Raw genomic sequence first — 9546 nt, forward strand, 5'->3', positions numbered from 1 at the left:
ATTCTCTTAACCCCATTCCTCTGTTGTGGGATATAGGAAATTATGTGCTCATCTGTGTGTAAGTATATTCTTCCCTCCTTGCATAAGTTCAGGCAAGGGTTAGTTTTAAGAGTTCCCTCTCCAGGGGGCGGCCAGGTAGCACAGTGAGTAAGAGCACCGGCTCCAGTGTTGAGAAGACCTGGAGATCGAATCTGGGCTCAGACACTTAGCACCCACCCAGAAACACCTGGCCGTGTAACCTTGAGCAAGTTACTTAACCCCAATTGCTTAGGGGCAGCCAGGTGGCTCAGCGAGTAAGAGCACCGGCTCCAGTATCAGGATGACCTGGATCAAATCCGGGCTCAGATACTCAGCACCACACCCAGAAATAAAAACTGGCTGTGTAACCTTGAGCAAGTTGCTTAACCCCAATTGCTTAAAAAAAAAAAGAGTTCCTTCTCTACCCCTCCACCCTTCTCCCCATGATGTATATATTCTATTCTTCCATGTCTACCCTATTTATGTGAGATTTTTTTCCCCATTCTTCCTCTTCCTATTCCCCTCTTACAGCTCATGATGATCATTATTCCATTATTTTTATTAAATCTTCCAAACATTATAGAACAATATCCAAACCCTTTCTTTAAGTACACTCCCTCTTAAAATCCTAGTGCAATAAAGTTCTTAAGAGTTTTATGAATCATCTTCTCATATTGAAATATAAACTATTTAATGTCATTTAGTGTCTTAATATTGGTCACTCATGTTTAACTTTGTATCATTTTTTTGTATTCTGTGTTTGAATTTCAATTTCCTATTTATATCTGGTCTTTTGAATTTAATTAGGGGGAGAGTTTGTGGTATATTGTTCTTTGAATGATCTGTCCTTCTTCGAATTAAGTTAGCTGGAGGTATGAACTTGGGCAAGATACCTCTTAGTGGGAGAGTCATTGTCATTTTGCTTTTTGAGAAATAAACTCATACATCCTAGGCATCCTTTAAGGAAAGGATTGAGAGAAATGTAATGTGTACATTTGTGCATGGTGTCGCATGACTCCACAGAAAATAAAAGCCATACCTCTATGGTAGAAATTGCAATTGGTCCCTTCCTGCCAAAGCTCCATGAAGAAAATGGTGGCAAAGAAGAAACAGATAAAAAGCTTGGTGGTTATTTGGAATAAGGAGGACTTGGGAGAGGAGTATCATAGAAACAATGATGAATATGTAGCAATCTAGAGGCTCATAGTAATAACATTTAGAGGCAGCCAGTTAAAATGAGTTCAAAGGACCCAAAGGATAGCATGTTTTAAAAGGGCAGAGGGTGGAGGAAAATTAATAATTCTTTTTGTTCTCATTATGACCAATCATCCTTTTACTATGGTTCTTCAGTTATCATTGATTATTCAAAAATTGTTGTCATTTATTGCAATTTATAAGCAATTTAATTAAAACTGACATTTTTTCCCAATACTCTTCAAAGCACAGTAAATATAAAGCATGTTTTAAAAGGGTGGAGGGTGGAGGAAAATTTCCTATCCTCAAAGAGTAAATGGAGAGGGGGGTAGAGACTGAGAAAAACCTCTTTCAGAGGGTTAGATTTGGGTTGGAATTCCTCCACATCAAGAGATTTGAGCTGTCTTTGAAGTAGGTAGTTTTTTTTCTTTTATTAGAGTATTATAAAATGTTAGAGCTGCAAGGGAAATTAGAGGTCATCTGATCAAATATATTCATTTTAATATGGAAAAAATTAATACCAGAGATCTGTCCAAAATGACATGACTAATTAGTGGAAGAACCAAAATTAGACTTAGGTCTCCTGCTTTCCATCCTTGTGCTTTATCTATTATTCTGCATTATGTGCCCCTAGCTCATTACATATAATGCCTTTCAATTTTCCTTTACCCAATCCAGTTAGAGGCTAATTGCCCTTGACAGAAAGGACAAACACAAAATGAGAATGGAGTCACTTTGTTTTTGTTTTTTTTTCTCAATAAAATTCATAATGCATTCTGAAAGTTAAAATAGTTAATACTTTACATTAAGTGCCCTCATATGGGGCTAGACTAAGTTCTTTATGATGCAAAAGATCTATAAGAAGTAATTACTTGCCTCTACAAAAAAAATGATATGAAGCTTCTTGTAATTTTGGTGTGGGTATGTGTGTGTGATTGGAAGATTAATTTTACACCAATGTTAAAATTGTATAATCCATTTCAAATGCAGAATTACATTCAGTAGCTGGTTTACAAATTCCATGAAAACCAAAGCTTATAATTCAAAGTGGCATAATAGTCGATCAGCAACAACAAAAAACCAAAGACAAATGAAAAAAAAAAAAAAAACAAGAGCTGGTGGTTTATGAGAGAAGACCAGAAATCACTTTCTATTATTTCTTAAAAAATAAAAGTAGACATTTTTAATGCCAGAAATTCTCTGCCTCATCACATAGAGGTATTTCCTTACTAAGTCAAATCACATATGTTACAGTTGCATCACAGAGACCTGAGTCCTTTCTCTATATATCTGGGTTTGCTCACTTACCAAATCTGATCCTTGGAGGTAGATTGGAGGAGGAGTTAGGTGTCTGAAGTTATATTACACCCAACTTTCTCAAGTTTCCCTAGGTAACCTATGTAACAAGGTATATATACTTAAGACTAAGGCTTAAAATATATGAGGGATTCAGACATACAGACAGTATGATGTTAAACACTGCGGCATATGGGCAGAATTTGTAAACCTTACCTATGATGCATAAATCCATTTTTTTTCTGAATCTAGAGAGAGCAAAACAGTATTAACTTAAGGTAGAGGCAGGAAGCTGAAAAGATACATTGTTAACTCTATGGAATTGACATATTTGTAATTTGATGCATAAATGTCAAATTGTGAAAATGTGAATAAAACACAAGGAAGAACCAGAAAACAGAAACAACCAAAAAATGACAAAAAACAAAACAAAACCAAAAATCTAAATCAGTCATTTCCTCCAATTTGTAGCTCTCAAATTTAGTGCTTTATTAAAAAGAACGCTTGGCAAGTGTCAAAGAGGTTTGAGAACTAATTGGATTTTTTTGCCACAAGCATTCCTTTCTCAATTGTTGTAAATAATTTTGGACTATTGCAATCTTTGAACATCAAACCAGATTTGAGTCTGTGCTAATGTTCCTAAAGAGACACATCAGTCTGAGGAATACAAACTGAGGAGGGGAAATGTGGAAATTTTAATAGATGAGCAGCAACAACTCAAACCTACCAGGAACTAAATGATCTAATATAACGTCAACGTGATATTCACAATGCCCATGACAGTTACGAATATGCCGGTGTAGTTGTGAATCACAAAATGTAACAGGCTCTCCATAATAACTCAAAGCATTTATTCAAATACCAGAGCTGAATTCCCAAACCAGAAAGCCAAATTCATCATAGTGACCACACAGTTGGTACATATAACCAATGCAGTGAACACCAACATTCCCAAGCTTTCCCTCTATCAGGCCTTCAAAACAAAACAGGTTCCCTTAGCAAGAATACCCCTCTCTCACTCTAGCTAGCTTCTTAGCCTCCATGCTCCTTCCTCCCAGCAGTCCTGGCTCTATCTCAGCTTGTGCTTAGCTTTTTATCTGGTCATTAGCTCCTCCCTGTTCCTGTTTTTGGCAAGCCCTTCCCAATGTCAGTTTCACAAGTTCTATCTCTTAACAAAGACTTGATATAATCACAGACAAGGATCAACTGCAACAAGTCACTAAGTACTGTTTGTTTGCCATGACAAGGGTCAGAGAAGATCTTCAAATCCCCATTACCATTACATCTAATACAGAAAGAAACAGAGACATAGGAAAAATAGGAAAGAGGGAAGGAAAATAGGACTGAGCTATGGCAGAGAAGGGAGAGATCAATCGAGACAGGACAGAGGTCCTCCAGACATCTAAGAGTAGGTCATTAAACTTTAAATTTGTGGTTCTATACACTTCTTCTGGAGAGAGAAGGAGACAGAGAGGGAGAAGGATGGAGATGGGGATAGAGAGCAACAGGGGAAGGGGAGGTGAAGATAGAGAGACAGAGAGAATAGATAGAAAGCAATCTTAGAGGAAAAGGCACCATAACAACTGACATTTTATAGAATATCAATGTTCACAGGACTTTATCAACCTTATCTCATGATTATATACCCTTTTTATTATGGTTATATAACCTTTTCTCATATCTTCAGGGCAATACTTTGAGAGAAATAATTAAAAGTATTATTGTCTCCATTTAAGAGATGAGGAAACTGAGGTCCAGATAATTTAAATAATTTGGTGGTCACAGAGCCTTATGTCACATTGCCAAATAGCAATGCTCTGACCAGAACCCAAGTCCACGAAGGTCATGTCCAGTGACTTTTTTATAATAGCTGTTTATTTAGCTTTTCAAATCAAATATTTATCATTCTTAGCATGTCACCACACCTTTCTTTTTTTTTAAGCAATTGGAATTAAGTAACTTGTCAAGGTTACACGGCTAGTTATTTCTGGGTGTGGTGCTAAGTATATGAGCCCAGATTTGATCCCCAGATCATCCCAACACTGCAGCCAGTGCTCTTACTTGCTGAGCCACCTGGCCACCCCTAAGCAATTAGAGTTAAGTAACTTGCTCAAGGTTACACTGCCAGTTATTTCTGGGTGGGTGCTAAGTGTCTGAGCCTGGATTCAATCCCAGGTCATCTTGACTCTGAGGCCAGTGCTCTTATTCGCTGTGCTACCTGGCCACCCCCACAATACTTTTCTTAATCTTATGATTAAGATTCATACCACTAAATTAATAATATTTTCTAGGGTTTGGGGTTATGTAGACTATATTAAGAGTGTCACTATAAGCAAAATTACAAGAAACAAATATACAATAAAAATTCAAATTTTGAGCCAATGAAATAAGATAGACTATAGCACATTTTGCCAAAAAATAAAGGATCATTATTATAATTGCGCCAATATAAATGACCATTTGCCTCCTTATTTTGCCAAGAGATTGAATTATTCCATTGGAGATGAGCTACAAGACACTGACAAATACTTGATCACATTCGAATAAATCTACTTTCATAGAGTTAATCTTTCATCTGGAGATGATATTCATGAAAGGGAAGGAGGGAAGGAGGGAGAGAGATAGAAAGTAAGGAGGAAGAAAAGGGAAAAGATGGTATAGAACCTAGACTTTCTCAAACAATACCTAAATTGTATCACATTACTTGAACATAGAGACTATTAGAGGCAGACAGGTCCATAGGGATGATCTGGTATAGCTCCTTCATTTCACTGAGTAAGAAACTATGACTCATATAGATTAAGTGACTCCTAACTGCCAATTGAAATAAAGTTTCTGACACATAATTAATTTGTTTTTATATGGCCCAAGTCACAGTTCTCAAATAGCTATCTCATATTATTCAATTAGTAGATGTATAGGTTCCCATATATACCTGAAGGGCCTAATTTTGACATTGAGGTAGGTTCCATGACTAGTGCCAAAACTTCTTCAGCAGTCAGGATCTGAGCACATACTAGTAATCATAAATGCAGCCAAACCTATCATGTGCCCAACATCAAGGAGTGTACTATAAGGTAACTGATAATCAATCTGTGACTGTCTTTGTCTCTACATACACACAGACACACACACATACATGAATGTTCACATGAGGTTTTTTTTTTGGTTCTGACTCTTTGTGAGGTAATAGTCCTTGTATTTCTAAAGTGTCATGTAATTGATTAAGTTCAATAGTTTTTGATCTCCATTTTATTCAAGAGTTATCTTTCTATTTATCTCATTCTTTCTATGTTTCTGTTGTGGTTAGTAGAAAAATATCCTTCTATGTAGACAGAATGCCAAAATGCATGTACTCATAATAAGAATGTTTCAAAGCAAGCTACCTCCAATGGAACCATTGTGGGCACCTCCCCCAGCTTTCATGATATCCTCATCCACTCAACAAATTAACACTCATGTATGAAGCCCAACTAAAAGTGCAGAAAATCACTTTATATATATATATATATATACAATCACTATAAATATCCAAATATATATATATATATATATCCAAAATCACTATATATATACAAAATCTCTACAGTAAATCTACGTGTACTGTAAATTACTGAGGTTTCTGTTGATAAAAATGAAAGAAACTGTATCTTTGGAGTTATGCCTGGGGTAAGGGAAATCACAGTATAATCAAGATTAGTGATACTAGATAATGATTATGTGGTCTCCACTTCCTTACTTTTCATTTTTTTCTCTATATCTCTACCCCCTAAAGTTGTAAGATGTTACTAAAATGTGTATAGCATTTGAAAGTTTTCAAAGTAAATTCCACATATTATATCATGTAATATTTACAATAAACCTTTTAGATAATTATTACAATTAATCCCATTTTTAAATGAAAAAACTCACTTTAAAATAGATTGAACATATTACACAGGGTCACACAGCAAGGTAGCAAATGGTCTTCCTGACTTCAATTATGGAAATCTAACCACTATGCAACCTAGCTCCCTCCCTCCCAGGAACTTGCCCCAGAGGGAAGATAACCAAGACCTGCTATTAGAATCTCTTAAAAATCTAATGCTGACTAATATGTAGAAAAGAGGTGGAAAGCAGAGATTAAGTATCTATCGATTTAGTATAAATCTGACTGGATATTTTAACCGAACACTATGGATAATCACTGTATGTGTTAGCCATACACAAAAATTATCTTATCATTAATCATTAATAATTACAGTATAACACAGCCCAGAAAAGATTAGCTTAATTTTACAGATCAGGGAAACCGACATAATATGAGGGAAATGAATGATTTTATCAACAATAGCATGTTTAATACACAAGTAGAAGCCTGTTCCCTTTACTCCTCTTCCAATGATTGGCATTGAAAAGCTTTAATTACTTTTAGTGCTTAGTACATTTAGAATCATCAGTGATAGGACTCTAGCTTCAAGTTTCTTCACTGACTCATTTACCTTCTAACAATAAGACAGTTTTGAAAAGTGCTGCATTAAAGATTGAAATGTGTGTGTGTGGGGGGGTGGAACATAACACCTGCAGGAAATGGTAATGAATCAGATGTTAATGCTTTACCCAAACGTTATATAATCCAAATGCAAATAGTATGAAATGAAGATAGACATAATACCACTCTGGAAATGCTTTTAAATGAAAAACTCAGTGCATTTGGAGAGAGTGCCTTGCCATATCACTTCAAGATTTTAAAACCAGAATGAGGATCGACATAGCTGTCTCAACCAGGCTGAGTAGTTAGGTAAGCTTGTAAATTGCAATTAAGTTAGGGACTCCAAGTAGACATTGCTTAAATTAAGAGGATTAGATGTAACTTTACTACATTTAGCAGGTTTGGCTCCCACTATACACAAGTTCCAGGATGACTTTTAATTGGTTTAGTTTGCAGAAGTTTGACACTGCTTATTTGACGTTTATCCAATTACCCTAAACTATGAGGAGTTTTAGAATTGTAGCTGTATAACTGCTTGACAACACAGAGGTTCCAGTAGCATAAATGCCAATGGACAACTAGATGAATACTTCCTGAAGGGCCATTATCAGTGGTATTCATGAAGCCTCCTAAATCACTATTCATACTTGCAGGAATCAGGCAATAATCTTCTTGCTTCCATAACCCCATTCAGGGGTAAGTACTCAGACATGTAACCCTACTTTTCCAATGATGGGCCTTATGTGGTGATTTAATAGACTGTTCAAAGGCTATGTTCTCTCATTTTGTCAGTGATCTTTGATGCTGTCATTACTCAAGGCTTCTGAAAAGTTGGTACACTGTGTGATAATAGGGATGAAATATTATATTTTAACAGGATTGGACAGCTAAGTGTCACACTGGTAAAAACTCGGGGGTCATGTAGCAGCAAGCACCCCAGCATCCCCAGGGTGGCTGCCAACACAAGTTCTTAGATCTGCTTTTCTAAAGGAAAGCAACTCAAAATAGGTTAGCAATCTTGCTTTAATCAATCAAACATGTTATTTACCTAGTTCAGGGGAAAAATCAGCACCCCAAACTTCAGAGTATACAGACAGGTTACAAGCAGAAGTTACTGGAAGACAGAGAAACAGATCAAGCATAAAAACCTCCAACTGTCTGACCATTACATCCGTACCTAGTCACAGTTACCAGAGAGGGAAGCATCAACATCTGGGTTTTTCAAAGTCAGGGGGCTCGATGGCTGCCCAGAGTCTCATCTGGTAAAATCTCACAGCATTTCTCAATGTAAGCCCCAAAGTAAAGGCTCACATCAGGGTATATATAGCCTACTCCTGGCTCAGAGAATGTCACAACCCTCTTGAGCCACTGCCCAATCACACAGAACTATGGTGTCGGCATTGCTGAAAAACCAAGCCTCCCACCAAAGGCTCAATGTGACCACATTCATTCCATCAGGGGCAGAGTATATTTTCAAATCAAGGAAGGCTCTCAGAGTCACCCAAGCTTATCAAAGCAGGGGCAGAAAAGATCTTAAATTCCTATAACAGATCAAGAGTCAGGAAATCCTAAATACAAATTCAGAGATGCACTATATACCAATGAGCTATAAAAGATGGAGTTCAAGTCTCATCTATTATATATGTTAGATATTTGATCCTGGGCAAGTTATTTATCTCTCTGTGCCCCAGGCAACTACTCAATGAATAAAATACTGATAATTATAATTACAAAAATTATACAAATGTATATAGCACATTAAGGCATAAAAAATATTTTCCCTCTCATAAAAGATATATGGAGAAGACATTGCATGGTCTCTTATGTCCATGTTAGTGGACAGAAGATACACTCTCTGTGATATTGCATCAATTATCATCTAAGACATGAGTGAGTGTTTGTCTACGCTCCTAGCAAAACAGATTTTACACTTTATTCACTCAGTGATCAGCCAAGACTGGGACCAGAGACCCCAGTGAAACTTCAATTTTCATCCCAAAGAAGTAGAGGCCACCAGAAGAGGAAGATATCTTTAACAAAAAAACAACTGAACACCTTAATGGTGCAATCCCATTGAGTTCTTTTAACACTTATCAATTCAACAACTCATTGCCGATAAAATATAAAAGACTGAAATAATGTTACAGCTTCTGCTGGTCTGGCTAAAGAACTATGACACACAGTCTAGAGAAGAATGTAAATTTCAATAACATTGAAAAGGCAATAATATGGTTTTGCCAAAAAAAAGTCCTTCCCAGAAAAAAAAAAATAGAAACATAGCTTTGCTTGCTCTATTTAGTGCCTTTCCATGGGACACTGAAAGTAGAAAGCTTTCTAAGATACCCATTTCGTCTTGTTCTCTGTGCTCTTCCCCTTCTTGTTCTCATTCTTCTTGTTCTTCAGTGTTTCCTCCTCCTCCTTTTCCCCCTCCTCCTCTTCTTTCCCTTTTCCCCCCTCCTTTGCCTTTCTCCTCCTCCTCCTCCTCCTCCTCCCTGTGTTTACTGAGTCCACTACCCTCTTCTTACTCTTTTCCTTCTTTTTCTTCTTTATCCTTTCTTTTTTTCCTT

Source organism: Petaurus breviceps, unplaced genomic scaffold, assembly GCF_028583685.1.
Source record: "Petaurus breviceps papuanus isolate PSGF00001 unplaced genomic scaffold, PetGlider_PUasm1.0 38, whole genome shotgun sequence".
NCBI lineage: Eukaryota > Metazoa > Chordata > Mammalia > Diprotodontia > Petauridae > Petaurus > Petaurus breviceps.